A 16,523-nucleotide genomic window follows, 5' to 3' on the forward strand; every position below is an offset into this window, starting at 1 on the left:
TGGTTTCTTGGTGGAGAATAGTACTTAGAAACCAAGATCTGGGCACGAGGTGTGTTCATTGTTGGTGGGGTGTTAGTGCTTCTCTCAGCAAACAGAACTGAGATTTACAGAAATCTGAATCATCATATGTATGTACATACATGCATGCATACACATACATGCCCTCACAATCTATATCCATTTCTATATTTAACTGGACTAAAACCTACAAGTTTACACCAATACTGCCCATTTCAACATAATGCTAGAGGGTCCATTCTCTGATTCTCTCTTTCCATATTTGTAACTCCTTTTTCTGATGGTAATAAACCTGATATCCATTATCCACAATAAATGTACTTATTAGCTCAATCCTAGAATATTCAGAAAGTAATTTCAGAATTGCTAGCTCATGCCTCTGAGAAAATGAAGCCTACTAATTAGAGTTCAATATTTATTTAGTGGGTTTTGTTTTTGTTTTTAGCCCAAGAGTATTGAGTCCAAATACTGTGTTCAAAAGTTAATTGGGTTAGCTCTTTTTCCTCCATTTCAGTGTGGTCACGTTATTCATTTGAATTATGGTTCAGTTTGTTTTTGTTTGTATTCAGTTTTGAAATTCCTCCCCCATCCTTGCGGATTTTCTTCCTTCCTTCCTTGCTTTCTTCCTTTTTAAATTCTTTCTTTCTGTGTGAAATATTAAGGTGGTTCCAAAGCTAGGGATTGAACAAAAAGTTATATTTGAAAAAGTGTCATTCTCCCTCTCATTCCCTCTACCCTTTTCTCTCCATTTCCAATCATATCCTGTAGGTAACCAATCTCGTTAGTTTCTAGTTTCTAGTATTTCTCTTTGGTCAAATGAGTAGATAGAAAGATACAGATTTCCTAATTTACTCTCTTCTTTTCACAAAAGATAGCATACTGTAGATGCTTTTACATGCTTTACTTTTTTTTCACTTAACCTACATCCTAGAAATCATGCTCAATCAATGATTAGAGATCTTCTTCATTTTTTACAGTTGCATAGTACTCCATTGTGTGACTGTACCAGTTTATTCCATCACTCTGCTGTGTGTGTATAACTAGGTTGTTTCTAGTATTTTCTATCGTTGGAGTGTATCTCCAGAGAAAATCCTCAGAAGTGGAATTGCTGGGTCAAAAGGTAAAAGCATATGTGGTTTTGTTAGCTAGACAAATTCCCTTTATGAGGGTTGTAATGATTTGCACTCACATCAGTAATCTGTAAGAGAGCCTATTTCCCTGCAGTCACACCAACACTGTGTGTTGTAATGCTTCCTAATTTCTGTCAATCCAATGATGAGAAATGGTATCTCTATGTAGTTTTCATTGGCATTTCTCTCATCATGAATAAGGTTGAGCATATCTTTATACATATAAGGACCATTTTTGTATCTTTTTCTGTGAATTGTTGATTCATGCTTTCGCCCATTTTTATTTCATGGTTTTTAAATATTCCCCCATTTAAAAATAGTTGTTTATATAATACATATATTAACTCATTACCTGTGATGTATGTTGAAATGATTTTCCAAGGTTGTTAGCTGCCTTTTAACTTTATATATATGAGGAAGTCTTCTTTAATGTAATTGAATTTATTAATTTTTCTTTTATCGCATTGAGGTTCTGAGTCACAGTTAAAAGCCTTTCCCTACATCCAGGTTCAAGAGGAGTCCATCCATGTTTTTTTTTTTAATTTTAATGTTTACAATTTAATACATGTTTATTTATATAATTACTAATTTACTGGATACTTATGCATGTTTTATTTTAGTCCTTGTAGGATTTTATTTACATAAATTTAGATTTATATAGCTTTTTAATTTTTTTAAAAAATTGAATTTTAATTACAGTACAGTTAGCTAACATACAGTGTTGTTAGTTTTAGGTGTACAATATAGTGATTCAGCACTTCTATACATTAGTCAGTGCTCATCATAATAAGTGTACCTTAATCTCCTTCACTCACTCCCCCCCCGCCCCACCTACTTCCCTCTGGTAAACCAGCAGTTTGTTCTTTACAGTCTCTTTCTTGGCTTGTCTCTTTTTTTCTTTGTTCATTAATTTTGTTTCTTAAATTCCACATATGAATGAAATCATATGGTAATTATCTTTCTCTGACTAACTTATTTCACTTAGCATTATATTCTCTAGCTCCAACCATGTTGTTGCAAATGGCAAGATTTCATTCTTTTTTATGGTCAAGTAATATTCCATTATATATATATATATATATATATATATATATATATATAATATAATATAATATAATCATATCATATAATACACATACACACACCACATCTTCTTTACCCATTTGTCAATTGATGGACATTTGGGCTGCTTCCATAATTTGGTTACTGTAAATAATGCTTCAATTCACATAGGGGTGCATATATCTTTTCAAATTAGTGCTTTTGTAATTTGGGGGGTAAATACCCAGGAGTCGAATTATTGGATCCTATGGTAGTTCTATTTTTAATTTTTTGAGGAATCTCCATACTGTTTTCCACAGTGGCTGCACTGTTTGCATTCCTACCAACAGTGCACAAGGGTTCCTTTTTCTTTCTCTAAATCCTTTCCAACATTTGTTGTTTCTTGAGGTGTTGATAGCTTTTTAGATAGTCGATCCAGTGGGAGTTTATTCTTGTATATGATACGAAGTAGGAGGGATCTCCTTTTATTTTTATCTTTAAAAACATGTATTTTTAATATTTTTTAAACATTTATTAATGTTTATTTTGAGAGAGTGAGAGAGAGAGTGCGCATGGACGCAAGTCTGAGACAGGAAGAGAGAGAGGGAGAGAATCCTAAGCAGGTTCCACACTATAAGCACAGAGCTCCACTCAGGGCTCGGTCTCACCAACCATGAGATCATGACCTGAGCTGAAATCAAGAGTTGGAAGCTCAACTGACTGAGCCACCCAGGAACCCCATCTATTTTTTCAAAACAGGCATGTGGGGGCGCCTGGGTGGCGCAGTCGGTTAAGCGTCCGACTTCAGCCAGGTCACGATCTCGCGGTCCGTGAGTTCGAGCCCCGCGTCAGGCTCTGGGCCGATGGCTCGGAGCCTGGAGCCTGTTTCCGATTCTGTGTCTCCCTCTCTCTCTGCCCCTCCCCCGTTCATGCTCTGTCTCTCTCTGTCCCAAAAATAAATTAAAAACGTTGAAAAAAAAAATTTAAAAAAAAAAAAAAAAAAAAAAAAAAAAAAAAAAAACAAAACAGGCATGTGAACTGTATCCTTGAGGATACCCGTAACTTGCTTCCTCGGGTGTATCCTGCATTTAAGTCCAATGTCAAAGTCCATGCTGGTGGTGGTAGCTGCTCCCTCACTTCATTAAAGATTATGTCTCCTCTCCCTCATGTTTTGTTATTCTTGTTTTTTTGTGGGTTTTAAGTAAAAAGGGTAGGGTAAAACTTATCTTGACTCTGCTATCTTTAACTGGAAGTCTGCTAAAATATATTTTTTATTTTTATTTATTTTTTAAAGGTTTTACTTTTTAAAGTAATCTCTATACCCAATGTGGGGCTCGAACCCACAACCGTGAGATCAAGAGTCACATGATCCAACAACTGAGCCAGCCAGGCAGGCGCCCCTGTTAAAATGTATTTTTAACTATGACATTTTAGCTTTACTAAAAATAATTAAAAGTACAGTTTGAATTTTTATAAAAAGTAGTTCAGTTGACTGGGAGTGGGAAAGATGCCTCCTGGATTAACAGGGAGAGTGTTAAGTATAAATGAAAGCATTAGGGTTGGGTAAGGCAGCTAAATTTATAGTAAAAACAGGTTTCAGGGAGTTCAAAACCTATGAAAGTATGGAAAATTGTAGGTTTCCTCCTACAATCCTCCAACTGGCTGAGTTAGATTGTGACATTCTTCTCAAATTTGCAATATAACCAGACGGTGGGGACAGCAAATCGTCACTGAGCAAAGTATGTGCATTTTCTTAAATTATGCTCCAAATTATAGATCATCCTTCCAAAGGCAAACCATACAATTATTAGCAAGATTCCTATTAGCTAATTGACTATTTTAATAAAACCTTCTATTTTAATAGAAATAACATAATTAAGTGGAAAAGCATCCTAAACTTTTGCTCATTATTTGTATACTTCTTATTCAGAAAGTCTGGCCACTGGGACCATCTCTCTAGCTTAAGTGCCATTATTAACCTGCTGCAAGTTACTCAAATTTCAGCTAGGAAACCTAGAAAGAAAGAAATAGCTTCTATGTGTAAATTCAGTCAAACCTAACCTATAGCATGGCCAGTATCAGTCACTAAATCTTAATCTCTAAGACTTTACTGAGGATTATTTTGTCAGATCAGATGTGCGGTGAGGCAGCCAGGTAACTTGGGAGTGGTTGGCACGTGTGGGCTAGGAAGAAGTCACGCTGAAAACAAGCAAATCCTTCTTTATAATTTTGCTCAGTGCAGGCCTTCTCCCAATATCCAAAGGGACTGCAATTTGTAACCAAAGAACTGGCCATGCATCTTCTTCAAGAAGGGGTTGCCATGAACATCGGGTCAAGAGTGCGGGTGAACTTGGCTTGTCATCCTGCCTTTACTCTTCAGCTAAAGAAGGAAGTAGGTCAGGGAAGAGCATGTGGAAAAAAAGATCAAGTGTTCTCATTTTTATTTTCAAGTTCAAGCTGTTTTAGGGTCATCATCCAACCTTTGCAGAGTCTTCCCATAAAGTAGAGAGGCCCTAAATTAGCTGAGCAACTGCAGTTTCCAGATAGAGGAGAGGTCATCACCTGGTAACTGGTCCCATCTCCCAGCCCACTGCATGACCTCATGGACCAGGTGTCCCCTGAGTTGTCTCTTTACCACTCACTTGGCAAATGCCTATTGCCTACTCCGTGTACTTTGTAATGTATTAAGTGCCACGAGCCTGTGAAAACAGTTGAGGGGATTTTTGCAATGTTTCTGTATTAGTCTGCTCTAGCTACCATAACAAAACAGTACAAACTAAGTGGCTTAAATGACATAAAATTGTTTTCTGACAGTTCCAGAAGCTGAGTCTAAGATCAAGGTGCTTAGTTTCTGGTTAGAGCTAGTTAGAGTTAGCTTAGAGCTAGTTTCTGGTTGAGGCCTTTCCTTCCTTGCTTGTAGACTGTCACCTTCTTCCTGTGTCCCCACATGCCCTATTTTCTGTGCCCATGTGGAAAGAGAAAGATCTATGGTGTCTCTTCCTCTTCTTATAAAGATATCAGTCCCATCAGATGAAGGTCCTACCCTTATGACCTCATTTAACCTTAATTACCTCCCTCAAGGCCCAATCTCCAAATGGTCACATTTGGGGGTTAGGGCTTCAGCAAATGAATTTGGGGGGACACAATTCAATCCCTAACAGTTTATTTCTGGAATTTTTAGATTTTTTTTTTTTTTTTAAGTTTGAATCACAGATACTTTTGGTCTATGGGAGATTTTACCTAACGTATTATATACATTCACCATTACCTAAAGTATGTGGGTTGACTGGGAAAACTGGATCAAGGACTCTTACTCCCAAATACCTGGGTGTTAACAATGAGATGGATCCACACAGTAATCACATCTACAGGGCCGCTCGTAAACTTGTAGGGTGGAGAGTCATCTCAACAGTCCTGCCAGAGATCACCCATATGCTCCTAGCATGGTGCCTTGCACACAGTGGTCACTCCATCCAAACGGGCTGAGTGAATAAATGAACAAATGAGTGAGTGACCCATGATGACTTCCACCGAATCTTGGAAATGTCAAATATATGGGATTTTAGTAAAAGGAGGCCTGCTCTTTCCCTTCTGTCTGTCATTCACACCGTTCTGAGTTTGAACCTTGAACATCTTATCTTTAGCTCTGGGTTTACTTCATGTGCTTTAGGAAGGGTAGGGCTACCTCCAAGTCTTTGTGAAGTGAGCCTTGGATAAACGGTAGAGGTGTGAAAAGCACCTGTCTAAGAAGATCTGTCAGACGTCTCCTGTGGGTCTTTAATCTGTTTCTTCCAGGGAGTGTGGCACTGGCAGTTCACGGAGGTTCAATCAAATGCAGACAGGTGGGAATGGATTTCCTTCTCCACACAGCTGGCTAGATGGTGAGTCTCTTTTCTTTCCCTTTCCTTTCCTTCCCTTTTCTTTTCTTTTCCTTTCCTTTCCTCTTTCCTTTCCTTTTCTCTTTTCCTTTCCTTTTCTTTTCTCTTTTCTATTCTTTTCTTTCCTTTCCTTTTCTTTTTTCTTTTCTTTTCTTTTCCTTTTGCTTTGCAGTGCTCACAAACTTATTTTGAGCTCTAAGATGACTGGGACTCCAAAGGATAAGACTAATGCTGTTTGATAATCAAGGGGAAGACTATTTTAAAAATCTTTTTAAGGATTCTGCCAGCTTAACTTTAAACTACATATGAGCTGCACTGCATAGGGAAAACGTTCAGCCTAGGTCTACTTCACGATGATTATGTTAACGATAAAGTATTTCATAATTTTTTATCTATTTAGGATAAATTAAGCAAATTAAGTCTACCTTGCAAAACCTGAATTGGAATAAAGCTATTAGAGTGGGATTCCTACTCTAGCAAAACTATATAATTAAATGTAGAAGACTTAATAAATATTTGATAAACTCAATTCGACTTAACATCCACTGAGTGCCTACTATATATGTATGAGGCATAATGCTCAATGCTATAAGGTTTGCAAGAAAAAAATAATTTCTCAAGTAGCCTTGACTTCCTAAGTGTTTTATGTCACAATAATGTGACAACATATAGTGTCTTTTTACAAATCAGCTTATGCATTGCATCTTTAAGCACTCAGCTTCCCCTATTACACAATTTTAATCCTACTTTACCTCAGAGGAGTTCTGTGAAAATGAACAATTATAAAAAGTTCTGACCTTAAGAATCCCTTGTAAAATGCTACAGCTTAAATAATCCTGTTAAAAACATTAATTTAAACAGAGTATTCTTGCTGAGAGCCAAAACAAAGGAAAGAAATTCATTTACGGACTTCTCTGCCAGGGGTACACAGACACACTGTCATTTGCTGATCTAATTCTCTCTTCGGCTTGCAATGTTTTCCCTAAGCTCACACGAAGAAATCTACCAAGAGAGAAGAGAGTTCTCTCACCTACAAAACTCAATCTGGATTCAAGAGCCGACGGATAACACTAGTTCCTCTCAAAAAGGCTCTTATTACTGAATGGATTTTTTCCCCACCCCCTTCCTGCACTCACCAGAAGGCTCCATAGAAAGTCTCCATAATTTGCTCCTTTGTGTTTCTCATTAGGGCCTGAGAGGAACCCTATTGAGCTTCCCTGACATTATCTCGGTCCACCTGATGCCTGGGTGTTTTGAAATGTCATATTGTTTGAGGGATAATACCAGCCCTGATTGTGTCAGTCACAGAGCTGGGCATGGAATAAGTAAGTGAAGGGGAACCACAAGGAAGAAAGTCAAGGTCATTCACACATGTCGAAGGAACTGGGCCCTCCTTACTGTCTGGGACATTTGGGAGCCAAACTGGCACTGGCCGCGCAATCCCAGGGTGAACTCCATGTATGCACCTAGCAGCTGGCTTCTTGGTCCCAGTAAGAAGTAAGTTTGAGCCCCTTCATCACAAAGAGGGGGAATCAGGGGCAGTGAAGCCTTGTAACTATGACAACCACAGACAACGAAAGAGAGCAGTGAGCTGGATCTGTCAAGGTAGACGCTTAGCGCAGTCAAGGTTGATCTGCTCCCAGGGGAATAGGTTTGCAGCCACAGGCAAGTCCCACTTGCCCCAGTGTGGGTAACTGCAATGGTAGACCCTGCCAAAAAGTACAGGTCCTTGTTTCTGCTGGCTGCTGATGTTTCCCTCCCCTCGTGGGCGTGCCGACCATCCCTCCCAGTCTGTGAATGCGAGCGGAACGTGGCACCCGCTTCCTCCTTCCCTGCGAAAACCCATCAGTGCTGCACCCTCCTTGGCTCTGTGGGGTGGGCTAAAGTAGTGGGCAAGGCCAGCCAAGTGTCTATGATCCCAGGACACTAAGAACACGCAGGGCCAGCAAACCACTCTGGTTGCCTCGCTTACTCTGCCCTCCTAGGCTCTCGAATCTCCTTAGGGAGTTCTTGGGGGGAAATAAACACAATTGGCATGTGCCTCAGAGATAATTTCATCCCAGATCTGCAATCTCAACAGCCTGCTGAGATATGTGCCAGGTGAGTGTGTAAACATGTAAATCAGGCTTAAGACAATAAGGAGTTGTGGGGCCAGTGTCTCAACTGGCCATCTTAAAGGAATGCAAATTTAATACAATGAAAAACCAAATCGAAATGAAACGGAACATGCAGCCTAAATAAAACACATCTGTGGGCTTCAAGGGTCCCACAGGCCACTAATGTGCAATTCCTGATCTGGTCTATGCCCTCTTTTTATGGATGCAGAGACCGACCGAGTCCCAGGGGGGAAAAGTTACTTGTTCCTGGGCAGGGCTAGAACCCAAGTTACCTAAATTTCCACCTATGGCTGGTGACCTCATAAAGCCTGCCTCATTATGTGTTGGGGGCTCAGCAATGGAAATTGCTAGACTTCTAAGTCCCAAACCTTTGGATGTATGCACACCAAGCCCCACCTGACCGGGACTGCCTGGGGAAGGCTGAGCCGCCCATTGTGGACAGGGTTCCCAGACAGACCTCATGGCCTCTGTGGCTCAGTTTCTGTATCTAGAACCTGGAGACGAGCTTCCCAATTTGTCCACCTTTTATCACGAGAGGTTCCTTAACCATTGAGCTTCCTTGTCTGGGGGATGGTGGTTCTACAGAAGAGGCTGCTGTGAGGAAGTAATGAGCTGCTCATGGAAAGCCCTGAGAAGAGCGCCTGATGCAGAGTAATTGATCTTTAACCGTCTGTTAACATTGTGGGGTTGTTGTATAGGTGTTATTACTGTTTGACGTAGCCTACAACACCGTTGGCAGATGAGTGAATGAAGATGTGGTGTCTCTCTCTCTACACACACACACACGCACGCACGCACGCACGCATGCAATGGAATATTATTCAGCCATAAAAAGGAATGAAACCTTGCCATTTGCAACAACATGGATGGATATAGAGAGTACAATGTTGGGTGAAATAAATCAGAGAAAGACAAATACCATATGGTTTTGCTCATATGTGGAATTTAACAAACAAAATAAATGAGCAAAGGAAAAGAGAGAGAGAGAGAGAGACCAACCAAGAAATAGACTCTTAACTCTGGAGGACAAACTGGTGGTTACCAGAGAGGGGAGGTGGGTGAGTGAAATACGTGACGGGGATTAAGTGTATAAGAGGACACTTATCACGATGAGCACTGAGGAATATACAGAATTGTTAAATTGCTATATTGTATACCTGAAACTAATATAACACTGTACGTTAACTATGGTGGAGTTAACATTAAAAAATTAAAAAAAAAATAAAATGCCATTGGTAAAATTAAATGTTACCCAAAAGCCTAACTAATAGGAAATGACTCAACAGAAGTTTAGTATGTGATTCACACAGCACACCAAGGAAAATTACAAGGAGAGAAATTACACGGCCCAGCCAGGAAAATAGAATAATGAAAACCAAGCAGCGATGCTATCCAGGGTAAACCTTTTCACCAGCCAGGAAGATAAGAATTAAGCAAATTTGTTCTCAAGAAAGATATGGCAGAGAGCTTTCTCTGAAAAAGAAAAATGGAACAATCTGCTTACTAAGTTCTCTCAGGAAAGAAAATTTCCTAAGTAAATACTTCGTATTCAGAATGATCATGAGCCACAAAAGGCATTTTCCTCAAGCGAACTGAGATAGAGTTTCTTGTAAATTAAAAACTTTCCAAAAAAACAAAAAAAGGGGAGAGTGGAGGCCAATTCATCAGGAGCTATTCAAATGAGCACACCTTCCCAGCCACTTGAAGCTGTTGGCCTCAGCAGAGTTTCTGCGTGCGGGAAGCGAACTGAGGAGTGTCCCCTTCGGACCCTTTCCTCCTCACCCACCTCAGCCCTGCAGACATTTCTGCCTCACTTGATGTGCAACATTGCTTTCTCCAAGCTTCTGAGATCAGCCCTCGCGGCACGTTGTCGCCTTCCCCAGGGGTCAAATGCAGTGCATGGATATAGAAGCACTTCCACATCAACATCTCGTGTGCAATCTTGGGCCCCTCTCCCTGGGTGGTCCAGGGCCCTGAAATCCAGTCCCTATGTACCTTCTCCTGAGGACAGTCACCTTCAGTTATCAGCAGACATTGCTCTTCCCCAGCTGGACTGTGTTAAGACTCGACCCCTGGTTTTGGTCTGGTGTAGGGAGGGGAGGCAGGGGCACATCCCGAGAGGGGTACACATTCATTGCCTCGAGAGGCAACAATACCTGCATGGTCTTCCAGTCCTCTTCTAGCTGGGGGAGGGAGGGCACCACGGCAGGGTCTCGAGGTTTCAAGAGATCTGGGGCTTCAAGATTCTCAACTGCATCTCCCAGAATGACCCCATCTCCATCCTCAGGGTGCCTCCTTCCCAACGCAGGTCCTGAGTGGGCCCAGCAGACTTGCTGGGGTTGAGAATGCAATGCTTTCTGGGGGACTGGAGGCTTCATGCCCTGCGTGGGGCTCAAACTCATGGCCCCGGGATCAAGACCCGAGCCGAGATCAAGAGTTGGACACTCAACTGACTGGCCACCCAGGCGCCCCCCCTCCCCCGCCCCCCACTCTGCTTTCCATAGTCTTTCGCCAAGGTGTCAGCGGAACTCATTAAAAAGCATCTCACCTCATTGGGAACATTCATTTCATTATAATATTAGTTTAGGCCCTTAACCTCTCAAGGGCTGGAGACACTGGCTTTGCCGGGACTCCTCCCCCAATCCCAGCCCCACTCTCCTTCATGGAAGTCTTCCAGTTTTACCACTCTGTGTGGAGGGACGCAGGAGGAAGGAGCTGAGCCACAATATGGTTGAAACAGAGGCCTCAGCATGTTCCACAGGAGCTCTGGAGCCGGACCGCCCTGCCTGGAGACAACAAGGCCTGAACCCTGAAACTGTCCCATTGTCCAATCATTGGATGTGGCTGCCCTGGTGAGCAGTGGGCCATGGACAGTTCCCAGGGAGGGACTCAGCTGAGAACAGGGATGGTCGCCTGCCCAAGCAGCTGAGGGACAAGTGGCCTGGCCCAGGGGGCGCCAAGAGGTGCATACGTTGGAGGTACACACGTGGCACACCCTTCTTTTGTTCATGCAGATGACGTTGCCTCATCACCTCCTTCCTCCCTGGGCCCCTCCACCTGCAGCCAGGGATCTCTCCAAAACGCAAATCCAATCACACGATGGCTGACCTGCCTAAAACCCTATCGTGGTCTCCGGATGCCCTGAGACTAACATTCAGTTGCCTTAACATGGCTCATAAAATTTTGCATGGTCTGACCTCTGCTTATCTTTGTGGTCTCATTTTTCAACACCTCTCTTGAATGTCTTGCTTCTGACCACAGGAAGACCATTTAATTTCATCGCCGTGCCAGGCATGTGCACGTGTGCGTGCATGTCCGGGGTGGGGCAAGTGAGGGGTGTCTGGAGGGTACTCTTTCTGCGCTCGTCTCCTCTCTTCCCGTGACCACTCCCTCAAGCACCTCCGACTTGCTCATTCCTCCTTATCCTTCACTCCTTACCACTCAGCTCCTCTGAGAAGCCTTCCCTGATCCCCCAGTGTAAGGAAGGTGTTTTCTCCTCTGTGTTTCTCATACTTCCTGTACTTCTCCTGCAACCATGCTGTTCGTCCTATGTTTTAATTGTTTGCTATTCAGTCTCCCTGAAACAACAATGACCGTGGCTATCTTATTCACTGTCGTATTTCTAGCTCCTTGCAGGGTGCCTGGTGCACAGTCTCCTAAACGAATGAATATATGGTGGCTGGAGAGGGGAGCAGAAAGAGGCATAGTCTGACCATTCAACAGAAAGAAAAGACGGAAATCAACCACTGAAGGTAATTATTACCACTTTTGGTCAAACAGGCTCAGAAAGAGAACGGAAGTAGTTCTTAGTGCAGATTCTCTCTGAGCACAAAAGCCGGTGGTATCTATCAAGCAGGTGAGGAAGGTGAACTCACCCAGTGAAAACGGGATTCAACACTGACCTTTACAGAAGAGCTTGGTGCCATTCTGGATGTGGGAACCCGGGGCGGGAGCGGGAAGGCCAGAGATCTGGAGGGAATCTCAAAGAAAGCCAACTAAGCAGTCAGGGAGTCAAAGTGATTCCTGCAGAAAGACAGAGGCACCGGACAGGTTAGGACCCTGGCTTAGAAGGTTTAGGCCAAATGGCACAGGCTGAAGTCTCCAAAATAATACAGGATATGAACACAGACTAATGTGTGGAGGCTGAAACACTGGAATCAGAGGCATCCTGGTACATGACATCAACATAAGGAATGTAAAAATACTTTCTGTGGCAGGAAGCAGATATACAGACTCCACTTCCAAGAAGTAACGGAGGCAAAAATGGGCATATCCCTCACTTGGAGAAGGGCTGGATAGAGACATCACTGCCTCACTTCTCCAACAAAGTGGGAGGCATGGACCCAAAGGATCGCCCTTCTCTCACTGGATCTGTTCCTCATGATGCCCCACACAGTCAGGGTTGCATCCACAGTAGGCATCTCACTGGTGGTTGTTAACAAGTCCTTCAGTTAAGAAAAAGACATAAATAATTGGCAAAGCACCTTGGCTTTTAGTAGAAAAAAAAAAAAGAAACTCAAAGTACAGTCCTTTAGAGCACAGAACCTCTCCTGAATGTAACACAGCCTCTCTAGACAGCCATTTATCGTTTTGTGCCCCAGTTTCCTTCTCTGTAAAGCTGGATTGTTACAAGGATTAAGTAACTGAATATATGTAATAATGCAATCTTGGCTGGCCATTTACCTCTCTGGCTTCTTCACTGGTAAGAAAGAAAATGTAATACCCCACACAGGGTTGTTATGGATATCAGATGACAAAGCACCTAAGAAATCTCTGCATGTGTTCAAAAAATTTTTTTAACGTTCATTTATTTTTGGGGGGTGGGGAGCGTGAGTGGGGGAGGGGTAGAGACAGAGGGAGACACAGAATCCGAAGCAGGCTCCAGGCTCTGAGCTGTCAGCACAGAGTCCAGTAAGGGGCTGAAACCCACAAGCCGTGAAATTATGACCTGAGCCAAAGTCAGACGCTTACCAGACTGAGCCACCCAGGTGTCCCTCTCTGCATATGTTTTAAAGTGCTGCCTGTGAGTTAGAAGGTCAGTGTGTGTGTGTGTGTGTGTGTGTGTGTGTGTGTGTGTGTGTGTTCCTTTAAGCAGTTTCTGTTGTATGTGTCTTTTAAGAATAATCTCTTATCGCTTCTCGGCCTTTTGGCTAAGATCAAGTGTAGAATAATCTCTTGATGCTGGGAGTGTGCCCGGTATGTTTCCTGAGAGGCCATGAATGGATGGTGGACAAGCCCATGCACAGACCCCAGGGGAAAGCATTTCGCCCCCTCTGTGGAGCAAAGGTACAGAAATCTATCCAAAGGGAGGGATATCACCGCTCCTGTCTGTGGCCATTCCCAGCCTCTCAGACCCTCACTGATCCCCATCCCAGGACAACAGCTACACCCTGCCACAGCCGTCTCAGAATGTGCCTCTGCTCTGGCTGACCTGGAATCCTCTCTTCTTACACCAGGGTGCCAGATGCTAAGCAAACAGAAAACCACATGCTTAGATGCGCTCGCTCTTTTTTGGGGTGTTTTTGTTACCTCTTGACGACAGACGTTTGTATCTGAATTGCTTCCACAACATTAACCTGGTATTTTGCCTGAGAGGTTTTCAGTGTTGCGATGCAGTAAAGGACAAACCCCAAAGCCAGGAATTGCTATGACTGTATACGGTCATCTCCTAACTCATGCTCCCTCTCTGCTCCTCTCTTAATATATATGCCTGCTATCGACAAATCACACCTTGTATAAACTGTGTGCTTGAATCTTTTCCAGATGCCGGAAGTATGATGTTAACAATGAGAAAAAGGGAAGGGAAGGCTTTCAAACCTTGAAGCTGTGTTTGAGAAATAGTTACAGATAGAGATACAGGCTATTAGGCCTTTTCCCAGAAGAACACGAGTAGAATGAAAAATCTATCTCAGTATGGGCGAAAAAACACATACAGTTTGTTTTGGTTTGAAAGAATATTGGTATAATAAGGGCCAAACTGAACTCTGAGCATGTACAAGTCTTTGGCACTTATGTGCTATCAAATCCAAACTGTTCAATTACATCACGTTATTAGACCTGCTCTTTTTATTGCTATCACTACCAATACTAGTCTTACTATTACTACTACTACTAATTAACGAGTATCGCTCTGTACCAGGCACAATGCCCTCTACTTGACAGACAGCATTTCCCCAAAGCCTCACAACAATCCCAGGAGCAGATAGCATCAGTCCCATTTTACAGGAGAGGAAATGAAATCACAGTGGTTAATGAGGTAACTGGCCCCAAGTCACAAGAAGGTAGTGATGCCAACAGGATTTGAACCCAGGCTATTTAATCTAAAGCCAGATTCTTAAACTCTATGCCACCGCTGGCTGTGGGCTTTCTTTTTTCAGGATCGTGTTCACAATTTAACCCCAACTATCTTTCACATTACGAGAGGCCCTGGATTCACGGAGATGGAAAACAACAGACCCTCCCTGAGAAGTGGAGGTGGGCCACTGGCTGGTCTCTCCAGCTAGCAGACCAGCAGCGTCTGCACGTCAGCTTCAACGGGACCATGAGTCACGCTTTTGCCTTAACAAAATGAGATGTATAGCATTATGGAGTTTCAGAATAAAGTTTGAGCGTCCTCATTCATTTGGGCATTAGCCAATGGATTTCAACCATTCTTTATCCTTACGCTAGGTCGAGTTCCAAGCTGGTGATGATGTTTTTCTCAGAAATCTGAAGGCGATGCTGTACTGCCTTGTAGAGTTAAGTGTCGCTACTGAGAAATAGGATGCCATTCTAATTCCTGATCCTTTCTTTGTGAATTGTTTCCTCGGGAGCTTTGCTTTTAGGGATTTCTCTTCGTCTCCGGTATTTTGAAAGTACACGATTACGTGCCTTAGTGTAGGTCTATCTTTGCAGTGGGCTCTTGGTTGTCCCCTCAATCTGAGCACTGGGATTTCTGGGGGACATTTAGAAAAACAGATTTACTGACATATAATCTACATTCCATAAAATTTGCCCACTTAAAGAAAGGAGTCAATTCAATAGTTTTTTTTTTTTAATTTTTTTTAACGTTTATTTATTTTTGAGACAGAGAGAGACACAGCATGAATGGGGGAGGGTCAGAGAGAGAGGGAGACACAGAATCGGAAGCAGGCTCCAGGCTCTGAGCCATCAGCACAGAGCCCGACGCGGGGCTCGAACTCATGGACCGTGAGATCGCGACCTGAGCCGAAGTCGGCCGCTTAACCGACTGAGCCACCCAGGCGCCCCATTAGTTTTTAGTATATTTACAGAGTTGTGCAGCTATCACCGTAATCTAATTTTGGGACATTTCCATCACCTCCAAGACAAACCTTGTACCCACTCGTCATCATCCCCTATTTGCTCCCACCAGCTCTAAGTAATCACCCATCTACTTTGGGGGCCATTCTTTTGAATTATTACTTTAATAATCCTCCTCAATTTTCTTTGTTCCCTCTTTCTGGAATGTCTTTTATTCAGGTATTGGGTCCCTCAGATTAATGTTTTAGTTTTCTTACCCTTCCTATTTCCATCTCCCTTTTTCTGTTCTGTGTAAGGGATGTTTCCCCCACTAAAGCTCCACACCTCTTATTGAAAGTTATATTTCCAGCAGAATATTTTTAGTTTGCAAGAGGCCCTTTTTCCCCCCTCTGAACATTCTTTTTGTAACATTCTGTTCTTTTTTTCATGAATGTAATGTCTTCTTTTATCTCTGAAGATATCACTTATAGCTTTTGTTGGAGTTTTCTTCTGCTTTTTGCATTACTTATTTCTTCTGAGTTTGTTTTTTTTTTTTCTTCTTCTTCTGTTGTTTTGGTCTCTGAGTTTCATAGTAGACCTTCCTCAAACATTTGGTGACTGCCGATTCATACTTAAGAGTGAAGCACTCAAAAGTATTTCTGTGTGTGTAGTTATAAGTTTATTGTGTGGTGATCACCCCTGCTCCTGTGTTTTCATCACTTAGCGGCCTTTAAAACCAATACAAATGCCAAAGCCCACCCCTGGAGTATCTGATTTAATTGGCTGGAATCTTGTCATTCATATTAAAAAAATTTTTTTTAATGTTTATTTATTTTTGAGAGAGAGACAGAGCATGAGCATGAGCAGGGGAGAGGCAGAGAGAAAGGGAGATACAGAATCTGAAGCAGGCTCCAGGCTCTGAGGTGTCAGCACAAAGCCCAACACAGGGCTGGAACTCTTGAGATGTGAGATCACAACCTCACTTAACTGACTGAGCCACCCAGGCACCCCCCGCCTCGTCATTCGTATTTTTTAAAACTCCCCAGATGATTCTGTTGTACAGGGGAAGGAATCCCTGTGGGGGCCCGAGGCGGGGGGGG

At 42.6% G+C, this 16,523-nt stretch overlaps 1 long non-coding RNA gene across 1 annotated transcript in view; it reads right to left on the bottom strand.

Moving 5' to 3' along the window:
• Nucleotides 1-445: 445 nt before the first annotated feature.
• Nucleotides 446-16,523, bottom strand: part of LOC131500833 (uncharacterized) — a 33,099-nt gene continuing 17,021 nt past the window's right edge. Inside the window, exons 2-3 of the long non-coding RNA XR_009256490.1 lie at nt 12,087-12,207; nt 446-692 (exon numbers count right to left, since the gene is read on the bottom strand). This is a non-coding gene — a long non-coding RNA (uncharacterized LOC131500833). The remainder of the gene's footprint in view (nt 693-12,086; nt 12,208-16,523) is intronic.

The sequence above is a fragment of the Neofelis nebulosa genome, chromosome 18 (genome assembly GCF_028018385.1).
Source record: "Neofelis nebulosa isolate mNeoNeb1 chromosome 18, mNeoNeb1.pri, whole genome shotgun sequence".
NCBI lineage: Eukaryota > Metazoa > Chordata > Mammalia > Carnivora > Felidae > Neofelis > Neofelis nebulosa.